The sequence below is a fragment of the Ornithorhynchus anatinus genome, chromosome 4 (genome assembly GCF_004115215.2).
Source record: "Ornithorhynchus anatinus isolate Pmale09 chromosome 4, mOrnAna1.pri.v4, whole genome shotgun sequence".
NCBI classification, from domain to species: domain Eukaryota; kingdom Metazoa; phylum Chordata; class Mammalia; order Monotremata; family Ornithorhynchidae; genus Ornithorhynchus; species Ornithorhynchus anatinus.
Window position 1 is genome coordinate 9,247,221 of NC_041731.1, and position 27,931 is coordinate 9,275,151.

Genomic DNA, 27,931 nt, shown 5'->3' on the forward strand with positions numbered 1-27,931 from the left:
CAGTGAGAGTGAGGGCCCTCCTCGTCCCATTTGAGTGGGATTAGGAAAGCCCGGCTGAGATACCGACCCAGACTTTGCCCCCCGAACCCCTGCGTGGAGCGGTTCTGCCGGGAGCTCCCTCCCACTTCCATTCCGGCAGACCGTTGCTCTCCCCCAATTAAAAACCCCTCTGAAATCACATCTCCTTCAGGAGACCTTTCCCGATTAATCTATCATCACCCCACACTGTACCCACCATCCCCAATCTACCACTTTAGCACTTTGGTATATGCAAGCGAAGGCAGCACCTATGTGCATATCTTCATCCTCTTTTGTTTCCTTTAACCTGTAATTCATCCTGGTCTCTGTCTTTCCCTCGAGGGCAAGGATCTTGTCTTCTAATTCCACTGCCTTCTCCCAGGCACTCAGGACAGTGTGATATAATAATTGTAATAAATACTATTGATTGACAAGGCACATTTCTCTCAAATTTAAAGAAAAAACACACCACACATTGCTTTCCAACTCCAAAAACATACCTCTTATAGGGAAAAATTGCAGACCAATCTCAAGTCTTCCCGAGTTGCGAGCAAGGTACAGCTAGCAGTTGGCTTGGGAAAGAGTTGGGGAATAGATTCTTGAGGAACTCTTGAATCAGGGTAGTCAGTCTGACTCCTCTTTCCTTCCAGAGCCAATGCTCCAACTTTCCAAATACTCCATGGCCATTCTGATGCATCTTGGGATGTCATTGTCTAGAGCAACATTTCATGAGAACTTGGTGCCCAAGTAGCAGAATTTTAATTATCTTAAGCTGCACATCATGGATGCCGAAACAGTGGTGTTAGACTTCAGTTGGAGAATGACTTTGGTCTTTGTCGGACTGATTTTCAACGCAAAGGGATTCCAAGCCTGGGCAAAAAATTCAATAAGCAATTGTCTCTGAGAGGGTTGGCCACAGTTACACAACCATCTGCAAATAGTAACTCATGGAAGAAAGCTTAAACACACGCACTCACTGTTTCCCCCCAAACCCCCCGCCATTTTGTACTAGCATTTATGTTTTCTGGCTGCCTAATAATAATGACTTCTGTTGCCATGTGCCAGGCACTATGCTAAATAAAATTTAAGCAGATCGGACACAGTCTCTCTCCTACATGGGACTCAAAGTCCCATGCTTTAGAGAGGCAGCATGGCAAAGTGAACAGATCTTGGCCTGGGTGTCAGAAGGACCTGGTTTTTAATCCTGGCTCCACCCTTTGTCTGCTGTGTGACTTTGGGCACATCACTTAACTGCTCTGTACCTCAGTTACCCCATCTGTAAAATGAGGATTATGACCGTGAGCCCAATGTGGGGCATGGTCTGTGTCCAACCTGATTGGCTTGTAGCTATGCCAGCACTTAGTACAGTGCTTGGCACATAGCAAGTGCTTAACAGATAGCATAAAAAAGTTTAAGGCAGGAGGGAGAATGGGCATGTTATCCTCATTTTAGAGAATCATGAATTCTGATTTTTAGTTTTTCTATCAAGATCCAGCATTAATTTTGTGTCTAAACCTGAAAATCCCCTAACTTGTCTATGCCCCAAGGACCTACATCTTTAAAGCAAATATAAAAATACTTCTGCTACCGGTAAAGATTTTCTTATAAGTTTATTATTCCTTTTTAAAGGCACAGAACTGCTTCAGGAAGTGGAAAGCATTATTATTGCTTTACTCAGGCTGATTTTGTCTAGATATCTATATACCTGTAAAATTTTTAATTGTCCTTTTAAAAACATTACTATGTAGTGCTATTTTCCAAGAGAAAGAGTGGGGAGAGTGAAAACGAGAGGGAGAGAATACAAGTAACTGTCCGAGTTCAAAGATAGCACAACTGGTGAGATTATCATCAATGTGTGCTAGTCTGGTTAATCAGAATGGTGCATGACTGACAATTGCTACTGAGAAGCTGCTCATCATTTCCTGCATGTGTCCTTGAGTGGTGTTATCTATACCTGCTAGGCAGTAACCCTTGTTTTTTTTTTTTTTAAGTCTTTTACAGTATTCGTTAAGCACTTACTATGTTCCAGGCATTGTCCTTCTAAGCTCTGGGGTAGATGCAAGTTAATCAAGTTGGACACAGTCCACGTCCCACATGGGATTCCCCATCTTAATCCCCATTTTACAGATGAGGGAACCGAGGCATAGAGAAGTTAAGGGATGGGTCCAAGGTCAAACAAGGGATGGAGCCGGGCCAGGTCCTGACTCTCGGGCCCAGGCTGTATGCATTAGACCACACTGATCTCGGGGACGACATGCTCTGGTGATCTGCAGAGTTAGTGAGCTCTTTTTTGTTCTCTCTTTCCACTTGGCAAATGGGCATGTTGACAACAATCCTGCTAAGTCCCCTCCCACTAAATGTATTCCCCAACCCCATCCTCTTTTCTTTAGCTTTTTCTCCAGCATTCCTTATTAGATCAACATGCCGTAGACCGTGGGTGAGGCTATCCCCTAGGATAGTGATGTGTGGCCCAGGTTAAAATGCCCAAGCTGCTCCCTCCTTTTCTCCTTTCCCCACCCCCATCAGCCACAGCCTGCCAGGACGAGGGCCAAAAGTGGCAGGTGGACCGAGAAGGGAGGTGTCAAATTTAGAATTGCTCTCTTCGGCACCATTACTATTCAGCCTGAGATCAGTTCTCTTCCTGGGTGCCGGCTGGGTTTTTCCCCTTAGACTCAGATAATACCGATAACGATAACTGTCGTATTTGTTGAGTGCTTACCAAGTGTCAGGCACTGTTCTAAGCACTGGGGTAGATATAAGCCAGTCAGGTTAGACACAGTCCCTTTCCCACATGGGGCTCATAGTCTTAATTCCCATTTTACCGATAAGGTAACTGAGGGACAGAGTGAAGTGATTTGCTCAAGGCCACAAAGCAGACAAGTGGCAGAGGTGGGATCAGAACCCAGGTCCTTCTGTCTCCCAGGCCCGTGCTCTAGCCAGTAGGCCAGGCTGCTTCAGGTGTGCTCAGATGTCAGCATCCAGAGCACAGTCATCAGTGTATGAAGCTCCTGTATGAGCGATTCCTCTTTTTATATTGTGAGCCCCCTTAGTGACAGGGACTGCATCTAATTCCTAACCGTATACTCTCTTCCCAGCGCTTAGTACAGGGCTCTGCTTCCAATAGGCACTTAATAAATACTATTGCTACTTCAAGTCCAACACGTAATGACTCTCTTTCACTTGCTATTCCCCAGCTCGCTCCCAAGAGTCCATTCCCAAGTTCTTCTTCTAACTCAACCTAATTCTTGACTCTCCCATCCCTGTCCCCTCATTCAGGATGTATATTTGGTCCAAGTCTCCCTCTCCTTCAAGTGTGTCAGACCAGAGTTCTCCCCATCTTCAGAGTCTTCCTAAAATCCCAATTCATTCATTCAATAGTATTTACTGAGCGCTTACTATGTGCAGAGCACTGTTTTAAGCACTTGGAATGTACAATTCAGCAACAGATAGAGACAATCCCTGTCCAATGACAGGCTCACAGTCTAAACCGGGGAGACAGACAGCAAAGCAAAACACAACAAAACAAAAACAAGACAACATCATCAAGATAAATAGAATCAAGGAGATGTACACCTCATTAAGAAAGTAAATAGGGTAATAATCCTTTTTGAAGCCTTCCTGGAAGGACTCACAACACCCTATCCTTCCCTGTCTTCAGGGAGCCCATACTCTAATGGTAGATTAAAACTATTTGCAAGTAGTAAATAGCTGAACAAACTGGACAGGACTTAAAACTTCACTCCACCGAGAATTGAATGGATTAAACAAAGCTGCTTCAATTCTGATGCCACCAGCTAGATGTAAGATCTCCCCTGCTAGATGTAAGATTCTTGAGGACGCTTATTCTACTTATTCTATTGTAGTCTCCCAAGGGCTTAGTACAGTGTTTAGTATACTCAGTATACTCATTAATGGAAGTCTAAAGTTCCAATGCAAAATATGAGGAGTGGTTGAGTTGAAAACAGTATTTGAATCACTGAAGAATCTCATATTCAATGAGAAACTTGTTCTGAATTTGGTTAGGAAAGTTTCTGTTTGCACTCTTTATTCTAGAAAGAAATAATATCAATAAGAGCTTAGTATAGTATCTGGTATACTCAGTATACTCATTAATATCATCATGGAGTAACCTAATTATCTTTTTAATGGTGGCTAGTGCCCAGGTTTGTAAATGTCATCGAATACTTTTGTAAGATAACATCTGAATGTCAGAATAAAACAATGATGCCAAACTGGATCAGACAAGTACTCCATCCTGCCAACTCCTCTGTCTACCATGTTATGTGGTGGTTTTGATGATCAGAAAATATAAATTCTTCTCTGAAGGTAGAGGGAACTTATTTTGTCAAGGCAAATTAATAATAATAATAATGTTGGTATTTGTTAAGCGCTTACTATGTGCCGAGCACTGTTCTAAGCGCTGGGGTAGATACAGGGTAATCAGGTTGTCCCACGTGAGGCTCACAGTTAATCCCCATTTTACAGATGAGGTAACTGAGGCACAGAGAAGTTAAGTGACTTGCCCACAGTCACTCAGCTGACAAGTGGCAGAGCCGGGATTCGAACTCATGACCTCTGACTCCCAAGCCCATGCTCTTTCCACTGAGCCACGCTGCTATACACTTCTGGGACTGAAACTGTGCCCAGGTTGAAGGTAGGAATTTTGCATACCTAAACATATGCTGAAACAACACGTATGATGGAGAAGCAATGTACCTTAGTGGAAAAACCATGGTCTTGGAGTCAGAGAAACTGGATTCTAAAACCACTTCCACCACTTACCCACTTTATGACCTTGGACAAGTCACTTAACTTTCTGTGCCTTGATTTCTTCATCTGTTAACTGGGGATTCAATATCTGCTGTGTCTCCTACAGACTGTGAGCCCCATGTGGGGGCACTGTATTCGATCTATTTTGTATCTATCCCATTTCTTGGCACGTAGTTAAGCGCTTAACAAATGCTACCGCTATTACAATAATGAATAAATTCTAGGAGAATCTGAATAATCCAATTTAGTCAGAAAGGACACCTTTTAGTCATCTGCTAATAGCAGAATAATCTCCTCATTACTAATCAATCAATCGTATTCATTCATTCACTGAAGGACCTGCGTTGTAATTGTGGCTCCGCCACATACCTGCTGCGTGGCATTGGGCATGCCACTTAACTTCTCTGGGCTTTCGTTACCTCATCTATAAAACAGGGATTAAGACTGTGAACGCTGTGTGGGACAGAGACTTTGTCCAACTTGATTAACTTGTTTCTCTCCCACTGCTTAGAACAGTGTTGGCAAATAGTGCCTGCTTACCAAGTACCACAATTATGATTATTATTGAGCATTACTGTGTGTAAAGAACGCTGTACTAAGTGCTTTGGAAAGTACCATATAATATATTGTACAATACAATAGAGTTGGTAGAACTGAACCCTGCCCACAAGGAGTTTATTGTCCACACGGGGAGACAGACAAATAAATTACAGAAAGAAAAAAATAGGGTATAAGGATATTTAGATGAGTGCTGTGCGGCTGGGGTGAGTATCAAAGTGCTTAAGGGAGATTCCACAATGTTTTCCTGCATCACCTTCACTTAATAAAATGAGGCTTCTACACTTTCAGACACTTAGAACAGCGCTCCACACACAGAAAGCACTCAATAAATACTACTGATGATGATATATGTGTTTTCCCTCTTTGCACCCACACAAAGAGGAAAAAAAAAAGAGAGAAAGAAATCAAAACACAAAGAGTTGGCAAGCAGAACTAATACGGACATAGCAGCAAATCTTCCAGTAAACTGGAAGTCAAAAGTTCCATTTCAAAATTTGAGGAATAGTTGAGTTGAAAACAGTATTTGAATCACTGAAGAAGAATCTCACATTGAATGTGTAACTTGTTCTGAATTTGGGAAGGAAACTTTCTGTGTGCACTCTATTTTAGAAAGAGGATAATAGTAACAAAATTAGTGTTTATTGAGCCCCGACTTAAGTGTGATGCACTGTACTAGGTGTTTGGGAAGCACAAAATGAAGAAGTAATACATTTCCTGCCCACAGGGAGCTTGCATGCCAGAGGAGACACAGATATTTTTACAGAATTACTCAAAATAAATGCGTGAATGTTCAATTCTATGAATACAGGAGTACTGAGGATGAGTATATTTACATTCAGAAGTGCTAGAAATGACTGGTAGATTTATACAGCATAGGAGTCTGGCAAATTAATTGGGAAAGTCTTATTAGAGGAAGTGGGATTTTAGAAGGGATTCAAATATGGGGAAAGCTGCAGTCTGTCATTTTTGAAAAGGGAGGAAGTTCCAAGATGAGGGAGTAATGTGTGTGGGCAGAGGGAAGCAGCATGGCCTAGTGGAAAGAGCTTGGGTCTGCGAGTCAGAGTACTTACTAATGTTGGTATTTGTTAAGCGCTTACTATGTGCAGAGCACTGTTCTAAGCGCTGGGGTAGATACAGGGTGATCAGGTTGTCCCATGTGAGGCTCACAGTTAATCCCCATTTTACAGATGAGGTAACTGAGGCACAGAGAAGTGAAGTGACTTGCCCACAGTCACACAGCTGACAAGCGGCAAAGCCGGGATTCAAACCCATGACCTCTGGCTCCAAAGCCCAGGCTCTTTCCACTGAGCTACGCTTGAGTTCTAATGCCGACTCTACTTACTTGTCCTGTGACCTTGGGCAAGTCACTTAACTTCTCTATGCCTCAGTTTTCTCGATTAGGAATGTGGATTAAATACCTGTTCTCCCTCCTTCTTAAACAGTGAGCCCCATATGGGGCTTGACTGTCTTGTATCTACCCCAATGCTTAGTACAGTGCTTGGCACAGAAGGCACTTAACAAATACCATGATTATTATTATCACTACGGAGTCCAATCATGGTCCACAAACGGGGAATCAGTTGAGCAAAGTGGGCTGGAAGCCATAGCTTTCCAAGATTTGTACAGGTTGGGAGGATGAGAACGAAACAGGGTCATTTCCCACTAGAATCCTACCACCGCTCCTTCAAGAGGCCCTCTCATCCTTCATCTCCCCTACTCCCTCTCTCTTCAGTGTCACCCTTCCACGTGGATTTGCACCCTTTATTTACCCCACCCTCAGCCCCAAGCACTTTTATACCTATCTGTAATTTGTTTCATTGATATTAATGTCTATCTCCCCCTCTAGGCTGTGGGCTCCTTGAAGGAAGGGAATGTCTGTACCTATTCTATTGTACTCTCACAAGTGCTTACTACAGTGCTCTGCCCACAGTAAGCTCTCAGTAAATACGAGGGAGTGATCGATTGATTGACCTTATCCTTCCTCTCCACCCCGCTCCAAGTCCTCACTCCAGTCTTAACAACATGTGGGAAAGTGGGGATCCTCATGTCATTTTCACCTCCAACTCTGGGAACAACTTGATGAGGGAGGTACTTATCGTGAAGGCAGAGCTTTCGCGAAATTTTTCATTTTAGCCCTTTTCTGGAAGCCATTACTAGAGTACCTACAATCTTTAGGAAACTTTATGTGTAGATCCATGTACCTTGTCTTAAAAGCCAGCTGGGATGCCGTAAATAGTATCTGTTCTATTTATGCCTGCAGAGTAATTAGAGTGGAATTTAAAGACTCAGTTTATAGATCCAAGACGAAGATTTTCTGTGTACACTAGAAGAATGAATCCTTTCCAGACGACTTCTTATTTGGCTGAAGAAGAACTTGAGGAAGGATTTCATAACATCGGCCAAAGCCATTTTTAAAAAAGACCTGGGTGGGATTCATGCTGTTGATATCCAAATAAAAAAAATGCCTAGATTTTAATCTGTACAAGGTTACTTTGTTGTAGTTATGAAACCATGAATCAACTTTAAAGCTTTCAGGGATGAAAGGAGATATTGAAGCAAGGGCCTGCTATCTTTTTTGTTGAATGGGAAAAGAAAAAATTCGTGAACCAATTTCCTGATGGCTTTGCTTGGCGGGCTCGGCTTTGTTTAGCTGATGTCTTTTTGGAATGCATCTCTGTTCTTCTCTAACCGTGCCCTGCCTCTTAGAGAAGGCCAGTGTGTATGTGTACTATAGAGGGATAAAGGGTACGTGGCCAATACGCCATTTGTTGGATCTGTTGCAGAAGCAGAATAATAAACACTCACTGGTGAGAATAACCTATTGTGGGATGTAGAATCAGAAACAATGCCTCTGTTCATCCATCAGTCAGAAACAAAACTGTCAAATGCTTTCTGCCTCTATTTCTCTTTTCCCCCCATGTGGGTTCATCTGTGAGTGGAATTTTGGCCACCGATTTGGTGTCTTACCGAATTGTACAATCCAGACAGTACAGTGTTCTACACATCGTAAGCGCTCAATAATTGCTATTGAATGAATGTCTTCTTCCCAGTTACTGTGTTTGTGACAATTGTATTTAGAAGAGCTCTTCCTCTAGGCAGCAAGGCCTAGTGGAAAAGTGGGAGTGAGAAGACCTGGCTTCTAATCCAGGCTCTGCCAAATGCTTGCTGTGTGACCTTGGGCAAGTCATTTAACTTCTGTGTTGCTCAGTTCACCTGTTCTCCCTCCTGCTGGGACTGTGAGCCCCATGCGGGAGCAGGACTGTGTCCTATCCAATTCACGACATCTACCCCAGTGCTTACAACAGTGTTGACTCATGGTAAGCACCTAAAAATTCCACACAACAAATACACCTTCATGACTTTGTCTTGTCATTCATGAGTAGGCTCCGTCTACATTGTCCTGTTCAGGATGGTTTACCTTTGGGCTAGTGCTTGTTTGAGGATGAAAGATTCCTTGACCAACACTTGAATTCAGTATCCGGCTGACATTGAAAAGATTCAGTAAAGTGAAATTTTCCATCTTATGTGGACCTGTGCTTCGGGGAGCTGGAGGCTTTGTTGATAGTGAGATGACAACTCTCTTGCACCCAGCAGGTTATCCCCCAGATCTGCAGTGAAGGGTTCCTGCTGGCTAATTCAATAATAACAACAGCTATGGTACTTATTAAGCACTTCCCATGTGCCAAGCACTGTACTAAATGCTGAGGTAGACATAAGATAATCATGTTGAATAGAGCCTCTGTCCCACATAGACCCACAGTCTACGTAGGAGGGAGGAGGATTTAATCCCTGTTTTACAGATGAGGAAACTGAGGCACAGAGAAGATATGTGACTTACCCAAAGTCACCAGCAGACAAGTGGCAGAGCTGGGATTAGAACCCAGATCCTCTGATTCCCGTGCTCTTTCCACTGGGCCATGCTGCTACTCATGAGTCAAGTAAATTCAATCAGTGCTATTTATTGGGCACTTACTCTGTGTAGAGTACTGTACTAAGCACAGTAGAGTTAGTGGACTCTATCCTTGCCCTCAAGGAATTTACAAATTAGCAAAGAGTTGAATCTCTGAACACTGCACAAGCAACTGAATCTTCAACAACTGCAGTTGGTTTGGGGCTTTTCTCCTGCAGCTTGGGTTCAGATTGACAGCAATCCATGGAGGTGACTGAGTTTCATCTTCGGGATGACCCTTAGCTCCTGCTTGTTCCTGCTTCTCCTGGCTCCAAGCCCTTCCCCCCAAGGATCTCAGCTCTGCTGGGTTAAACGGGGCATTTACTGCTTGCGCTGAACTGGGTTTCAGGGTTCTGAGCTACTAAAATCCACACTCCTCTCTCTGTGGACCTCTAAGACAAGTGGCAGTCTGCCTCCCCAGACCCACAAAAAACTCCCAACCTAAGCCTGCCCAGTCTCCAGGGAATCAAAAGTGTGTTTTCCTTCCATGGTATGGAAATTTTAAGAAACTTCTGTAAAAATTTATTTCAGCCACACCCTTATCCTACAACTTCCTAAACTCCAAAGGAACTCACTCATTATTCTTGCATCATCCCACCCCTACGCTCTCGCCTATGTCCCGGAGGCCCAAGAACAGCAAAATGAGGTAGCTGCCAAGGTTTAGTCTGCAAAGAACAGAAACCCTTCCCCGTCACCCTCGGAGCGACTCTGAGCGACAGGGTTCCCATCCAGGGGAACACCTGCTGTAAAGTGTATGCCCATCACAACTGGGGGATTTGCTCGCTAATAATCTAGTATTTCTGGGTATTGGTATTTTCACTAATTAACTTCATCGAATATGTGTACACATGAGGTTAAATGTAGTGACACAGTATATCCAAAATAAACATTCCTGGCCTATTAGGAGTATACATTCCAAGGAGACCAGCTAAAGATGGATCATTCTTCTTATTTCTTTTTTAATTTGCTGTTGCTTTGCAGCCTACAGCATTTCCTGGAGGTGGTGATGGGAAGTGATTTGCTGGTTGGCGTATGCCAATTCCGAGAGAAGTCTCCACTGATTCAGGGTAAGCTTCCTGGAAGTGGTGGGCTAGGAACACATTTTGTACAAGGGAGGGGGTGGGGAATGAAGGGCATAAGAAGGAAAGGATGAAGCCGGTTTGGATACGGATTTTAGGAGGGGCAAATGGGTGATGGGAGCTAAAATAAAGTTGGCTTGCCGGGCCTAAAGACAATGAAATGGCGACAGGCAGAAAGGGATCAGGGCAAGTTAATTTTAGCATCTGTCTCGCCTGTCAGATTTTAAGTTCCTTGAGGGCAGGGTTCACTTCTACTGTACTCTGACAAGTGCTTAGTCTAGAGTTCTTCACACATTAAGCACTCAATAAATACCAGTGGTTAATTGTTTCAAAGAGAGGACATGTGGGAGGACATTCAAGGATTTGAAACTAAGAATGCATAGTTTGGACTCCTGACTCAGAGACTGGGGATCCAGAAGATTGAAACAAATAGGGGGGCAAAAAAAGAAATCAATGAGTCACCTAGGAAACCATTCAGAGAGCGGCGTGAAAATAATCACATACTCTACCTCCTTGGTTCATATATAAAAAAACAATACTTCCAAAACTAAATTCTATTAATGGTAGCCTGAAGATACCTTCCTTCTTCCCCATACTCTAGTGACTTAAGTCTGCGAGTGGGGAATTAATAGAAGAGTTTGTGGTTCCAGGGGTCGCTTAGCAACAGAGAGCAACCAGGTTGTCAGGTCCACTTGCACTTTTGTGGGTTTTGAAACACCGGTGGAAGAATAATATCATATCTGGGGTTTAGGCAGTGAAGTAATGGAGCCACATAAAAAGGAAAAGGGGAAGAGGGAAAAGCAAGGGGGAACGTTCCTACCTCAGCCTTCAAGCACTTTCTGGGGTAGTGTGCCATTTCAAAAGCTAGAAGAAAAGAGGCTGGAGGAGTGGTGCTAAAGAAATGACTATTTCCCCCTTTTATTTCCCTTGGCATTACTGCCGCGGTCATTTTCAGGCTCCCTCTTGACTTTCCCCATCCATTCAATCTCACCGTCCAATGGGGCTCATGCTGTCTATCGGATTAAACAAGAATAAACAAGAACCCTCCTCTATTTTCCGTAGGAGCCTAAATGCCAATTTAATGGGGGTAGTCATGTACATTTGTGCAAAACGTGGGGGCATTCATCTTTCTCCAGGAGGCATACTGTCCACTGGGGCTCATGCTGTCTATCAGATTAAACAAGAATAAACAAGAACCCTCCGCTATTTTCCATAGGAGCCTAAATGCCAGTTTAATGGGGGTAGTCATGTACATTTGTGCAAAACGTGGGGGCATTCATCTTTCTCCATGAGGCACACTCTGACCGGCTCAGAGGCAGCTGCTCTGCGGCAGCAAGATCTCAGATCTTGCTTAAAAGCCGGTCAATTATGAAAGCATTCCTTGGCTGGTTTATACGCACATCATACTCACATAAAAGAGCCTCCAATGGAAGATAAACAAGTGATATTGTTTTTTTGCAGAGCAGAGACTTTCCCCTTCCCAAGTCTCCATTTTGCATACCCTTTACCCAGGCTGAAAGTTCAGAGAAGACTCTAAAGAAGCGGTTGAATTGTGGAATCATTTAACTGCTTTGAAGTGGGACCTTGGGAGAGCCATATTAAGCGATTCCACGCATACGGAAGGGAGTTGCTTATTCGGGGGCCATTGATCCTGATTATTCTGAACTATAGTTCACAAGCAGACACAGATCAGAGTCGGGCTTAGGAGGCTATGGAGGGGATACTCCTGTCAGCTCCAGGCAGACGTCTAGTACTCCAAGCGTGATCAAGTTTGAGTAAAAGCTCCTGAGCATGCCCAGAGATTACGATAATATTTCCATGACTCCACTTTCGGAACCACTTGGGGAATAAAAGCCTTTCCCCTGGAAACTCTCCCAGGAGCAAGAAAGTAGGGATAGAGGAGAAAAATAAAACTTGAGCCACCAAATCTTCTGATGCACCTGAGCGCTGACCTGCTTGAACAATAAGGACATTGTTGAACAGAGAGGTAAAAGGTCAATCACGCAGAACTGTCTACTATAGATGACCTGGGTGAGGACATCCTGAGGCCCCTTAATCACTGGACTTCAATGCTGAACCTTTGTCTTTTTTGTTGTTTTCATCTTTCCTTCTTGTTCTGGCACTAAACCTTTCTTCCCCTTATTCTTAGACTGTGAGCCTCTTTTACTGAAGCTTGTGGAATTTAAAGCAAGAAATATAATAAAAGGGGCCCAGTCGCAGCAGAATTTCTAAAAAATGCCAAGAATTTAGCTTGCCATTTCACTACCTTCATTCCTATTATCAGTGATTAAATCATCAGTGGAAATTATTGAGCATCTACTGAGTAGTGTACTATGAGCTTGGGAGAGTACAACAGAGACATGTTCCCTTCCATCAGGAAGCTTAGAATCAAATGGGGGAAGGCAGGCTGATGCCAATTATTTACAGGGAGTCGGAGCGGGAACATAACAATAAAACAGGATGTGGTACAGATATATCACCTGGGGTATACACCTCCCTCTACCACTGCAGTCCTGGGGTGCATATTTCTAGAAATCTATTATCTCTCCTCATTGTGATTTATTTTTGTATTTATTTCTCTCTCTAGATTCTAAGATCCTTGAGGGTGGGAATAATGCCTACTTTTAGCATTTAGTACAATGGATTACACAGATTAAGTGCTCAATAAATTATATTGACTGATGAAATAACTGAATAAAGAATTGAATGTACAAATACAAAACATGTAAATGTTAAGACTAAGAGAACATATGTAATGCTCATGGTTAATATGCTTTCTCTGCTTAGAGTCTCGAAGTCAATATAAAGGCCAGAAAATGGTATGGTCCGTCCCTCAAAGGTTTTAGGATGATAGAAGACAACCGGTCAAATATTATTTGATTTCTGTACACTGGGGAGAGATTGGGTCTGATTTTTTATGACCAGCTGGTATAGAGGCTCACCCCTTCCTGCCTGTTCCTTCCAATCTTCTACTACAATCCAATCCTGACACCTTGCTCCACCACGCTAACCTACTCACTGTACCTCAATCTCATCTTTCTTGCCACTGACTCCTTATCCACATCCTCCCTCTGGCCTGGAATTCCCACTTCCCTCATAAAGGAATTCCACAGGACCACCACTCTCCCCACCTTCCAAACCCTCCTAAAATCATACCACCTCCAAGAGGTCTTCTCTTCGAATCCCAGCTCTGCCACTTGTCAGCTGTGTGACTGTGGGCAAGTCACTTAACTTCTCTGGGCCTCAGTTACCTCATCTGTAAAATGGGGATTAAGACTGTGAGCCCCACGTGGGACAACCTGATTCCCCTGTGTCTCCCCCAGCGCTTAGAACAGTGCTCTGCACATAGTAAGCGCTTAACAAATACCAACATTAATATTAATTTAGTGCTTTATCCCTTAAGCACTTTGCTATTCACCCCTCCCCCAGCCATCCAGCACTCTCATACATAGTCATCTGTAATTTATTTTAAAGACTGCCTACCGGCCTAATCTGTAAGCTCCTTGTGGGCAGGGATCCTGTCTACCTCCTCCACTGTACTGTACTCCCCCAAGCATTTGGTAGGGTGTTGTGTGCACAGTAAGTGCTTAATAAATATCACTGATTGACAGAGATAAAACATGGCCTATAGACTTCGCTTCTAATCCGTCCTTGTCTACAATGTGACCTTGGTCAAGTCACAGAAATTTTCTGTCTCAATTTCCTCTTCTGAAAAGTGGGGATAAAATACCTGTTCTCCCTCCCCACAGAATGGGACAGGGACTATGTCCAACCCAATTTGCTTGTATCCACCCTAGGACTTAATACAATGCTTGGCACATAGTAAAGGCTTAACAAGTACCACAATTATTATTTTTATTATTATGTGAGCCCCGTGTGTGTCTATTTTCATGTTATATTCATTCATTAGATCGTATTTATTGAGCGCTTACTGTATGCGGAGCACTGTACTACCCAGTGCTTAGCAAACAGTAAGCCCTTAATACATATTATTATTGTTATCATCATTAGTATTACTATTACCTCACATCCTTCTTAGAATGTTGGATGAGACTTGGCAGAGGTTTGGCTATGTTTGCACAGACTCATAGAAATACTCTTCTCATCAAGGTTGACCATGTTCCACCTGCTTCAGGGAACATTTGGTTTGCAGATTTTTGCATTGCTACATAGCTAGAGCGCGCTGAAATTCTTCTTTAGCAAAAAATATTAGGGCATGTGTTTTTGGAGTAGCGGGTCACATGTTGTCTTTTTCATGCCCTGTGCATGCGGTTAGCCAACAAGCAGGCTATCTGAGTTAGAGTCTCAAGATCACTATGAGCCCCATCATTCAAAGTAAGGATGTGCTACCCTAAATATGGTTGGGGCTTTTGAAACACCTCAACTTATTTCTTAAAACTGTTTTCAACTCCACATAATTTAAACCATGTCCCCACCATGTAAGTTTTCTCTTAATTTTTAAACCCAGGGGTATTTTAAAGAAAAATGTAATCCATATGTTTCTGATTCATTTACACTTAAATCATTAAAAGGCTGTTTGGTAAGAACTTTTTGATGTCCAAGAAGTTTCTCTGAGCCCTCTTTATGAGTCATTTAAAGCGTTCCTCTCCACCCCTCCTCTACCACTGAAAAAACAGGAAGTTGCTTTTACCAGGAGCAGATGATCTCGAGTTCCAGAAGATTTAGGTTTTGTTCGAAACCCAGAACCCACAAATATCGAATTGGTTCTAAACATAGGCCAGGGTGCACTCCAGCCCATAATGGGGCTACTATGAGATTTGAAGAATGCTGGCTCCAGTTCCACTTCATAGTGTTCCTAGGAGTATATGGAATTAACCCCTTTTATGGAACTGTTCCACCACACGAAGGTCTCTGTGATACCAATTATGATATAATAATAATAATAATGGTATCTGTTTAGTGCTTAATACATGCCAGGTGCTGTTCTAAGCACTGGGGTAGATACAAGATAGTTGGGTTGGACACTCTCTATCTCCATTTTGCAGATGAGGGAACTGAGGCACAGACAAGTGACTTTGCCCAAGGTCACACAGCAGACCAGTGGCGGAGTCAGAATTAGGACACAGGTGCTTCTGACTCCAAGGCCCATGGTCTATTGGATAATAGGCTACTCTGTTTCTGATTTAAGGGCTGCTCTTTTAGTTTTGACAGTTCAATACTTCTGAATCCAAGAAAACTGGGGTTCGTCTCTCAGAAGGCCACGGTAGGTGATGGCCTCATCCCTAGGCAGTGGTGACCAGGTAGAGATGTGAGAGAGGGAGGGAAGAGTGTAACTTTCTGCATATTTTTTGCTCATATAAAGTTTCCTCACAGAATTACTAGCCCAGTGGCAAATGGTAGGGTAAAGTCCTGAGACACAGCTTTCGCTTTTACAAAAGTCACCATGGATTGGCGTGTGCTTACTGACGTATAACGCACAGTCCCATTTTCATCCTCCCTGCTAGGACAGTAAACAGGCTGCTGCTCCCTGAGAGACAGATTGTCACCGATTTCCCAGCATCCTTCACATTTGGGGAAAGAGGTCCTCCAGTGGTATAGTTCCTGACGATGAACTCCTGCAATCTGGCTTCTCCCACAAAAACTGCCATCTCCGAGGTGACCAACAACCTCCTTCTTGCTAAATTGAGTGGTCTCTACTCTATCCCAACCTTCTTACATAATGAGGAAGATGCCCAACTCTTCTTAAATGTTCCACAATAAATGCTTGATGATGATCCCATGACCCAACCCAGCCCCCACCCAGCCCCCACCCTCCAAATTACTCCTCTGCTAAAAAAAGGCTCTCAGATTGCCTGCTTCTTGAAAGCAGAATGAGTCCTAAAGGATGTGAAGAGGAAAGGCAAGATCTGGAAGAGACCAGCTCAGCCAAATTTCAGGGAGCCATTCCTCCCCTCTCCACTACTGCCGCTTCTGTTTTGGGACCACTCAAACTCCTCCTGCAACCCCTCTCCATCCTATTCAGAGGTTGGCGATATATAGATTTATGTAAAGAGGCTACTCTATAAGCATGAGCATGATAAGTAGACTGGACATTTGGCAATCAGGAGCTCTTCTGGAGAAAAGACTGTGGAAAGATTGGTAGCACATACCCTAAAAATTGTAAATGTATACAATGTATACATTTCATGTATACAATGTGGAATGAAGATTCAGATGTGCAAAGGGCTTTTGAAAGACATCCACCCACCAGTAGGATCTCACAGTCCATGGAGTTATATTAAATATTAAAAAACAAATCAGTAAGTGTCATTATCTAGCTCCTACTGAGTGTTAGGTACTAGGGAGAATACAAGAGTAACAAGACACATATTACCTGAACTTGAGGAGTTTACAATTTAGTGAGAGATGGACTACAAACAGAAGTTATGTATGAGTACATGCACCAGAGTAACAGAAGTCATGTATGAGTACATGCAACAGAGTTTGCATGTATATTGATTTGTTTACGTTCATTTTTTTATGGTTTTTGTCAAGCACTTACTATGTGTCAGGCATTGAACTAAGCCCTGGAGTAGATACAAGCTAATCAGGTTGGACACACTCCCTGTCCCACAGAGGGCTCCCGTACTAATCCCCATTTTACAGATGAGGTAACTGAGGCATAGAGAATTAATTAATTAATGTTGGTATTTGTTAAGCGCTTACTATGTGCCGAGCACTGTTCTAAGCGCTGGGGTAGACACAGGGGAATCAGGTTGTCCCACGTGGGGCTCACAGTCTTCACCCCCATTTTACAGATGAGGGAACTGAGGCACAGAGAAGTTAAGTGACTTGCCCACAGTCACACGGCCGACAAGTGGCAGAGCTGGGATTCGAACTCATGAGCCCTGACTCCAAAGCCCGTGCTCTTTCCACTGAGCCACGCTGCTTCTCTAGAGAAGTGAAGTGACTTGCCCACGGTCACACAGCAGACAAGTGGTGGAGCCGAGATTACAACCAGGGCCTATTGACTTTTAGGCCCATGCTCTATCCACTAGGCCATGCTGCTTCGTCTCTACTCTGTTTCTAAGAGACTCAGCTGGGAGACGAGCTTGATTTCAGAATTGATGTTTCCACTCCATTCTAAAGTACGTGTGCTCATACTGTCGCTGCATCACTGTCCTGGAAGAAACCTTGAAGGTCACTACAGTAGATGCCTCAGAATCAGAATCACCTACTGTTGACTCCCTTGCTGTACTATAAGTTTCTTAGGGGCAGGGAATATTATCGTTCTCTCTCAAGTTCTTAATACAGTGCACTACACACAGTGGACAGTCAGGAAATGTTATTAATTGAAGTCATACTGGAGATATGGAATATGCAGTCTATCTAGAATTTAATGACCTCGATAACCAGTATTGTTATGAGTTATCATTTGAAATGCCAGACGGCAGAATGGATTCTCTCTTTTCTATTTTTGGATTAAATCTCTATAATAAAGTGTAGCGATTCTTCGAGAGCAAAGTCTGTGTTCTTCACTCTTAATAATAATGATACTTGTTAAGCACTTACTTTGTGCCAGGCACTGTACTAAGCACTGGGGTGGATACGAGCAAATCAAGTTGGACACAGTCCCTGTCCTATGTGGCAGTCAATCAACTGATGGTATTTATTGAGTGTTTAATGTGTAAAGGACACTCTACTAAGCACGTTCTCTGCCCACCGGGAGGTCACAGTCTAGAGAGGGAGAAAGACATTAAAATAAATTACGGATCTGTACATAATAATAATTCTTAGTCTTGAAGTCTCGGGACCAAGGCCAAGCTATCCTCCTCAATGGGTGACTCCATCATCCTTAGTCCTTCAAAGGCCTAGTATTGTAGTCCGTGCACAGAAGACACTCCTACTGTTTGACCTTTGCTGGAAGAATTGAGCAACACTCCGAACAGCATTAGACTTTGTAAAACTCCGGCCCGAAAGAAAATGAGCAATTTAAAGTCTCTGTATCTTGGTTTCCTGATGTGTAAAACAGGATTAATGGAAGAACTATAAAGACATATAAGCGTCTACTGTCACAGGAAGTGAGGGAGCGTTTGCTTGTCTCTTCTTAGTAAGTTCTGCTTAATACAGTGTCCGGCACGTGGTAAACACTCAATAAACACCATTTATTGATTGATTCTTCTCCGCCCCATCACAGAAATGTCCTGAATGAAATAAGACTCCAAAGCAGATATCCTGAGTCTCTAATGACCTTCAGCCCTGGACAATGTTTGATTCTCAACAAAGCTTGCAAGGACATTGAGAGAATGCAAGAGTAATTCCTGTGTATGTTTTTGGCTCTTGTGAAGAAAAGTTGCTATAGAAAATTCACATTCTTACTTTAAGGTGGCCTCATTGGTGATTTACTTGTCACCTGCATAACAAAACAGTCACCTTTATTGTACTGCCCCCCCAAAAGCAAATGGATGCTAGGCACAAGTTAAACTAGTTGAAAATAGAAATAAAATCACACTCGCTGTGTCGTTGTGTTTATGAACCGCACTGCTAAAATGGCTGAACGTGGTCTCTTTAGCATGGTCCACCCCATGTTTTCTTGCTATTATAATTTAATGCTACCTTGTGTGATGGCTTAAATTGCATCTATTACAAAGGCTATTGCTGTTCCTGTTCAAAATTGAGTCCCGGAACTGAGATTTTATTTTAATCCAACATTTTCCAGATGTTCTTTCACCATCATCTTTCCCAGAGAGGAAAGGTTTGAAATTGGGCAGTAAATGGATAGGTCACGCATGCTCTCCCTGCAAACACTCCTCTAAACTGAAGTTACTCACAACTATATTCTCCCTAAAGCAGCGCTCAGCCAAACCATTCTTTGCCAAAGAAAACTATTAAACAGCAATTAAGGCCCAAAGCACCCACCAACAGTACAAGACTACACTGCCTTTGATTCATTATTGAAATGGAAAAGAAACCACTTCTCTGGTTTACAGTACACTAACTTCAATTGGCACATGTACAGTGATTGTACTGCAGAGTTTTCTTGGTGTACACTGCCCTGACAGCATTTGTTGCATGCAACTCATTTTCTCAAACAGGCTGAACTTTCCATACGGTATCCAGAACTTGGGACAGAGATGGGACCGTAGTATCCAAAGAGTTAACGGAACAAAGACACTCAAAAATTGGGGAGAAAAGGCACAAAGACATCCTGTGGGAGTCTGGTGAAGATTAACAGACCACCACAAAAAGCCCCAAAGCATCCTTCAAACCTCTGAAAAAATGCACTAAAAATGTTACCATGGGAACAACCAATTAAATGAACCAATAAAAAAGAACAACTATCTACACCTCAACCAAACTACACAAACAAACAATAAAAACAGCACCATAAATCAATCAAGTTCTAAAAGTAACAAGAATGTGAAAAAAATGCAAAACAAAAATTCCTCCTTCCCCAAGGAAGAAAAAGGAAACAAAGGCACAAGGATACCTTGTCTTTCCAGCACCCATCCTGCAGCCACCAGTTCCTCTGCCTGCTCACGGAGGGTGGGTGGGAGGGCGGGATGAGGCAGGATCTGGGAGGAGGGAGGAGGAGAGAGAAGGAGGGAGAAAGGAGGAGAGGAAGAGCAAAGAGTGAAGAGGGAGGAGGGAGTAGGAAAGAGGAAGCAGGGAGGGGATTCGACCACTTAATAAGGGCCACGATTGCCTTCATCATAATTTGCTAATTTTTTTGAATAATATTTAAGTGCTTGCTATGTGCCAAGCACTATACTAAGCGCTGAGGTGGCAAGAAGATAATTAGGTTGGACACAGTCCCTGTCCCAGATAGACTCACAGTCTTAATCCCCATTCTTTACATTAGGGGTAACTGAGACACAGAGAAATTCAAAGACTTGCCCAAGGTCACTCAGCAGACCAGTGGCAGAATCAGAATTCGATTCAGTTGTATTTACTGAGCACACACTGTGTGCAAAGCACTGTACTAAGCGCTTGGGAGAATACAATATAACAATAAACAGACACATTCCCTGTCCACAATGAGCTTATAAACAGTTACAGATATGTACATAAGTGCTGGGAAGTGAGGCTGAATAAAGAGAGCAAGTCAGGGAAATACAGAAGGGAGTGGGAGAAAATGAAAGGAGGGTATGGTGAGGGAAGGCCTCAAGCCCGCGCTCTATCCACTACGCATGCTACTTCTCAGCCTAATTGTTCCTCTCCACTGCCTGTGAAGAGCCAGTGAAAAATGGAGCAGGTGGGTCATTCTGGTTTATCTGCATCACCTGCAATCACCCTTATCATCCCTTCCTCTTCCCCTCTCCCCTTCCCCCAACAAATCACCATTGTGAAGAAGTGGAAGAAGATAATAATGTTGATGTTGGTTAAGTGCTTACTATGTGCCAAGCACTGTTCTAAGCACCAGGGTAGATACAAGGTAATCAGGTTGTCCCACGTGGGGCTCACGGTCTTCATCCCCATTTTACAGATGAGGTCACTGAGGTCCAGAGAAGTTAAGTGATTTTCCCAAAGTCTCACAGCTGACAAGTGGCAAAGCAGGGATTAGAACCCTTGACCTCTGACTCCCAAGCCCGGGGCTTTTTCCACTAAGCCAGGCTGATGGGGAGTCTTTGCCAAATTTGCCTTTTCTGTGACAGAGGAACTGGGATGGTACTTACTAGGGGTCTTATTCCCTTCCTACACCACCCCCCGCCCCACATGATGACTCGGTCCACACCACGCACCTCGAGCTGAGAATATGAAAAAGGAGTCACAGACCTGGGCCTTCCCAATACCTGTTGGATCCCCACAGACAGTAAGTACTCAATAAATATGATTGATTATATCTCCATACTGTGGGGCATGGTGTCACTTGTTGGAAAGGGCAAGAATCTGGGAGTCGCAGGAGCTGAGTTCTAATTCTTCCACTGGTCTGTCGTATGGCCTTGGGCAAGTCACTTAATCACCCTGGGCATCAGTTTCCCCATCTGTAAAACAGGGCTCGTGGTAACTGCCTCTGCCTACCTCATAGGGACACTGTGATGGGCTGGGAACAATACCAACTCTTGTTTATATTGTACTCTCTCAAATGTTTAGTTCAATGCAGTGCACACTATAAGCATTCAATCAATAAAACTGATGGACAAAATGAAGTAATGTACAAGTGCTTTAGAAAATGAAAAGCCCTCTCCACGTTCAAGGCAGAAGAGCAGTGTAGGAAGAAGAGTAAACTCAGAAACCCCTGGATTGAGAGAAAGAAACAGTAAGGGACCAATGGAGGTTTGGCAGGGCTTCTGCTAGGATGTTTCTCTTTCCTCCTTTTAACTTTTCTCGTTTTCTTCTCAGTTAACTGCATTTATGTGTCTTTTCTTCCCCTTTGATGAGAAAAGCTGGCCTGGGTAGGATCTGTGTCTCTAGAGTTCTCAGGTCGTGGAAGCTCCATACCTATGGCAGATCCAAATGCAGGTTGAGACACTCACTCTTGAAAAGCTAAAAAGACAGGAGAGTTCCTGTTGGCACTAGGGAGAATTCAGGGCAGCAGGCTTAAAGGCAAGATTAACTATCATTTCTTTCAAGGGATTTTGCCATAACTGGTCAGGCCATAGCCTGTCAAGTTCTGACCTTTCTGTTTTTATGAATGAATATGAGCCTTTTTGGCCTTGGGATATTTAATCTGACACCTCTAGCCACTTCAGAATTCTCTTCATAAAACAACACCTAAAGCTGAGATATAATCTCAGATGGGGCACCAGGTTTTTCTCACTCTTAATTCTGCCCCCAGCATCTCCTCTGTCCCATTCCCATTAGAGATAATCCAGAATTATAATGCTTAATGACTACAGAATTCCTTTGTGCTTTGTCTCCGCTGGAAGATTTTGATTTGGAGTATACAAACATTTTCCAGTCGCCTATTGTGCTCGGAACGGAATGTTATATATTTAGTGACATTGTTATTTGCCGGTTCCTGTGTTCTTTTAACCTCTGGGGTAATGGACATTTTGGTCTGGCTTAAACTGCAGTCGAAGGCGACCTTATAAACAGATTACATTTTGTGGCGGTTCCAAATTCGTAGGGTCTTTTGCTAGACCAGCATTCACTGGTAACAACCTGAGTTTCAAAACAGAGGCATTATTAGGTCCCTAAGCTGGCTGCCTTTGTGGTATGTGGAGGAAAATCATTCTCTCTGAGGGTGGAGTTCGCCTCTTTCTCTTTGTTTACCCATTGTGGGATTGGAAACATTACTAGGGCACTGTTTTATTAAAAATAATGGAAAACCTCAGTTGGTTAGATGTGCAATAAGCCTGCTTAAAGTAAGGAAGACAGAACTTGTTGTGCTACGATGAGTTGCCTTGCAGAATCCACGGGTTTAGAATTTTAAATCTAACCTGAACTCTTAGCGTTTCAGTTCGCTTAACACTGGCAAAATGCAACTTCCTGTTTTGAGAAGAAAATTATTAGGAAACCTTATTTAAAAGACCTCAGACATCAAATAGCTATTCAATCTTGATATTTTTATGATTTAAGTGGGAATGAATCAGAAACATATGGAATACATTTCACACGATTTTAAAAATTAAGGAGAAGTTTTCGGTTAACACGTTTTTAATTGAAGCTAATGTTTAAAAGAAATAGTAACATCTTGCAAACCTAAAGTCGGTTTGATTCGGCTATCCTAATGCATTTTGCTGACCCCAAAGCTTTTTCACACATGCAGGCAAACAGAGAACTAAACACACTCATCCGGGAATGGTGGCTCCTCACGGAAGGAAATTAAGACCGTTGCCGCCTTCATCGGGCATATACCTGCTCTGCGCAGAACGCTGTATTTGGTAGTTTGGGGGAATTAAAAAATAAGAAAACATGGTCTGTGCTCTCAAGGATCTTTTAATCTAATGGGGGAGGCTGGACAAAATTCAAAGCCATGGCTCACTTATTAGATTAAACAGTACAAGAACTAGTCTTCTTAAGATCATTTTCTGCAACATTTTGGGACAGGATTCAATTCTGTATTGCCAATGAAGATCCCTGGTTGGGTTTTCCCAGCTGCAGCTGGCATCTAACTTTGATCTTCTTCAGGCTAATTGTCAGTTCATTGTGCTTTGCCGATTCTGAGAAATAGTTCATGCGCATCTGCATGTTTTCTTGTGTGAGTGATTCCAGAGACAGACATTTGCATATAGGAGTTATAGAAGGATCTTTGGCCAAGCTCCTCGCCTGCTCAGTTGAATTTCCCAGGGGCTCAGAATCGTCCTGTGGTGCCGATTTCCAGATTTCCTCCTTCAACTATGACTGCTTAGAATAGATTGGACAAGGCTGGATCTAATACTCAACCTTACTTTGCTCGGATGGTGATGGGCAAAGGCTCAGGTCAGGACCCTTCAATCCTGATGTAGTCCCTCATGAAATAGCTCCATATCATCGTGGAGCAATCTTAGGATCTTGATAAATTTCTTAGGGTAGCCAAACGTTTTGACAGTCGCCAGATGGGGTCAAGAGCTCTTGCAAGACCGATGAGCATCACCTGGAGATCGTGATGGTGTGCCCTACATTTCTCCAGCATCTCATGTCCAGTGAAACTCATGACCGCTATGCCCTGCCGTGGCCTGAAGCTGCATAGCATTTCCCGAAGCACAAGGTTGAGGATCTTCTTCAGTAGTCAGTCCAGAAAGACCCTGGCTAGGATCCTGGAGATGCCGGAGAGGGGTGAGCTCTCCTGAGAGTTTCCACAGTCGGTTCCCTCAGTTTTCTTCAAGGTGATAATAATGGTGGGGCCCTATAGCATCCTGTGATGTCTCTTCCATATTTCATATGTTGGGAGAAGCTTTTAAGGCAGTTGAGTGGACTATTCGTGTGCGCTTTTTGATCTAACCAGGTATATCATTAGATTAAGGAACCTTTGCCATTCTTCACGGCCCTTACTGTAGTTTTGTAGCAAATCCACATCCTCACATGTTCATAGATTAATTTTTCTGCCGCGAACATCCTCCTCAATGGTAGAAGTGGTGTCAAGGAAATCATTTGTGTTTTAGCCATCTCTTTTTTCTTCCTCCCTTCCTTCCTTTCTTTCTTCTTACCTTTCTTCCTTTCTCCTTTAGCTTTTCCCTTCTCTCTTCCTTTCTCTCCTGGCTCTGAATCTCTCTCTGTCTTATCTCCGTATCTCTCTTTCCCTCCCCTTCTTCCTGCCCTGCACCTTTGCCTATGATGAGGGTCCAGCCATTCGGGCCCAAATCTCACTATGGGGGAGAAGAAATTACCTGAATTGAAACAGCCAGAAGTAGGAGAAGGACTGCTGAGGGTATGCTACCCGTGGAGAAGACTGCTAATGTAAAACCCCTGAGGGCCCCTTGCATGACAATCTACTAAAGAAGGAGCACGACTTAATGGATAGAGGACGGACCTGAGAGTCGGAAGGACCTGGGTTCTAATCCTGACCCCACCACTTGTCTTCTGTGTGACCTTGGACAAGTCATTCCACTTCTCTATGGCTCAGTTACCTCATCTGTAAAATGGGAATTAAGACTGTGAGCCCCATGTGGGACATGGACTGAGTCCAACTCAATCACCTTGCATCTACTGTAGCACTTAGGACGGTGCCTGGCATAGAGTAGGCGCTTAACAAATGCCACAGTTATTATTACCATTATCATTATTACTCTTTTGCTGTACCCATTGCCCCAGAGGTAATATGACTGGCAGGAAGTGATGAGAGTGTGTGAGAGACATGGAACAATGCAGTAGGACTGTAATCATTCCTCTGAACAAGATTTAGAACAGTCAATCAGTGGTACTTACTGAGCACTTACAATGTGCAGAGCACTGTATTAAGCTACAACAGAGTCGGTAGATGTGATCCCTGACCACAAAGAGCTTACACTTGAGAGATCTGGGTCCTGAAGTTTTTGGAACTGGTCTGAGAGTATCCACTGTCAATAATGGAAGACTCCATCCCCTCCCTCTTTAAGGGTGTTATAACAGCATGTGGGAGTCCATATGACTCTTCAGGGATGTGTTGAAACTCTTGTATTGTTTTCGGTCTGCATATTCTTGTATTCCTTCACCCTTGGCATCCCTCCATTTGTGAACTGTGCTTTTTAACTTGTCCTGAATATATTCACTCATTAAGATTTATTGTGCAAATACTCTATTTCAAGCATTGTATTAAGCACTTGGGACTCTGCAATTAAAGTAAGACGTGGCCGCTGCCCTCGAGGAGTTTACAATATAATGGGAGAGACAAGTAAGCACAAATTGTATACATACTATGGGAACAGAGAGAAAAGCACAGATACAGTGGTTAATACCAAAATGTGAAATAAAATTAGGAGATAAAAATAAATATGCAGAGTGCTCAAGGAGGCTGATGGGATCACAAGAACAGGTGAGATGGGAATTAGTTGGACGAGATCAGCGGGAGGACTTTGAAGGAAGGGAGAGATGTGGATTGGTGGATTTCAAGGGAGAGGAAATTCCAGGCAATAGGGAACACACGCTCAGTGTGTCAGAGAAAGGAGAGTTGAGAATCAGGTACCGTTAGAGGTTAGTTTGGGGAAACAGAGTGTATAAGTGAGGATGGGGGTTGTTAGCTAAGAAATTGGGAAGATGAAAGAAAGCTAAATGGAGAGGTTGAATCCAGTGGTTAAGAATTTCTCCGTGAGACTGAGAAAAAATGACAGCCACTCCAGCTTTATTCTAAAATGTGGATAATAATGCTTGGATTTCTACTTATGTCAAGTTGTTTCTGTGACTGTAAAAATGAGATAAGGAATGTATAATAAGTACAGTCCCCTCTAGACTGTAAGCTTGTTGTGAGCAGGGAATGTGTCTATCAACTTGGTTATAGTGTACTTTCCCAAGTGTTCAGGAAATATGTTTGATTGCTTGATGTGAGACTGCTTTGGGAATAAATGTGCTATATGAAAACCAAGTATTATTCATCGGCTAGATTTTAAACTCCTTGAGGGCAGGGATCATGTCTGCATACTCTATGGTACTCTCCTTACTGTTCAGTACTGCGCTCAATAAATGCTATTGATTGATAACATGAAGAAAAATACAGGTATTATCATTCCATTTTATGAATGAGGAAGCTGAGGTGTACAGAATGATTTACCCAAGGTCACACAGCAGCCTATGCCAGAATCCAAGTCCTCCAACTTCAGGATGCCTGCTCTTTTCTCTAAACCACGATGCGTTCCTATAAAGGTACCAGATCTGATCATTCTTTCACACCATTAAGTAACTATTCAGTGTCGAAATGAGTCTCAGGAGGGGCAGACAAAGATATGCCATATTTTTAAGAGATTCAAAGTTCTTGTGCATAGGATTAATTCCATCATTTTCTAAGGAGAAAATTATGGTAGGATTTTTCAATCCTTCAGTATTATATTGACTCACTGCTCTTCATAATGGAATGGAATTTTATCACCATCAGCATCATCACCCTCACTGTTAATTACACATCTATCATCATCCTCATCTTCATTATTCACGTCAACATCACCATTACCATCATTATAATCATTTAAGTAGAGACCAAAACACTTGGACATTCTGAGTTCATAGATATTTAAGGCTATGTGTGCCTTCTAAAAATTTCAAATGCTTCACTTTCCTTGTCCCTAAAAATACTTGACAGAACTCTTTTTTCAACACAACTTCAATAGCTCACCCAAGAGCTCTGTAGTATTTGCTGGGGAATATAACTTTGGCATAGTCCTTTAAGCCTTTAAATGAGATGAGTATGCCTATAGAATCATATTGCACCAGCTACTTTTGCTAGTCTTCTTGCGGGCTATTTATCATACAGGAAAAGGCCAACAATATGATGTATTCACTGCATGCCATCACCAGGAATGAAAAGCAGAAAAGCCCATACTCTGCTTATGTTAGAATATTCTTTTCTCCCTGCCTTTGCCCAGATTCCAATATCAGTCTCGGTGAATGGAGGAACAGCAATGGACAAGAAAATAAAGATAAATGCATACGGAGCTATCTAACCACACCCATTATTGGTATTGGATGCTTAGTCTAAATGATGTGCACCCTGACTTGAAGGACAGAAGGCTAGGCAAATCCAAAAAACCTAATCAATCAATCAATCAATAGTATTTGAGTGCTTGATGTGTAGAGAACTATACTAAGTCCTTGAGCGAGTACAATACAACTGAGTGGGTAGACACATTTCCTGCCTACAATGAGCTTACACTCCAGAGAGGGAGACAGACTTCGATGTAAATAAATTAATTATAGCTATGTACATAGGTGTTGTGGATGTACACAGGTGCTATGGGAAGAGGAACTTATGTAGGAGAAAGGTAACCTTCTAGACAAAGAAGACTATAAGCTCATTATGGGCAAAAACTGTGTCTGTTACATCGTATGCTCTCAAGTGCTTAATACAGTGATCTGTACACAGTAACCGCTCAATAAATATGAGTGACTAATTCTCATTTAGCCATTTGGATCTCAATACTAGTTGGAAACTGCACTTTTATTTCCTCTCCATTTCAGATGATCTCAAACTTTTTCATGGTATTTGTTAAGCGCTCGCTATGTGCCAGGCACTGTAGTAAGCTTGGGGGGTAGATATAAGCTACTCAGGTTGGACACAGTCTTC

General features: G+C 42.8%; 1 long non-coding RNA gene across 1 annotated transcript in view; it reads right to left on the reverse strand.

Annotated features, from left to right (window-relative positions):
* Positions 1-523: 523 nt before the first annotated feature.
* The window catches only part of LOC114811278, a 66,509-nt gene continuing 39,101 nt past the window's right edge, over positions 524-27,931 (reverse strand). The window contains exon 3 of the long non-coding RNA XR_003758939.2: positions 524-888. This is a non-coding gene — a long non-coding RNA (uncharacterized LOC114811278). The remainder of the gene's footprint in view (positions 889-27,931) is intronic.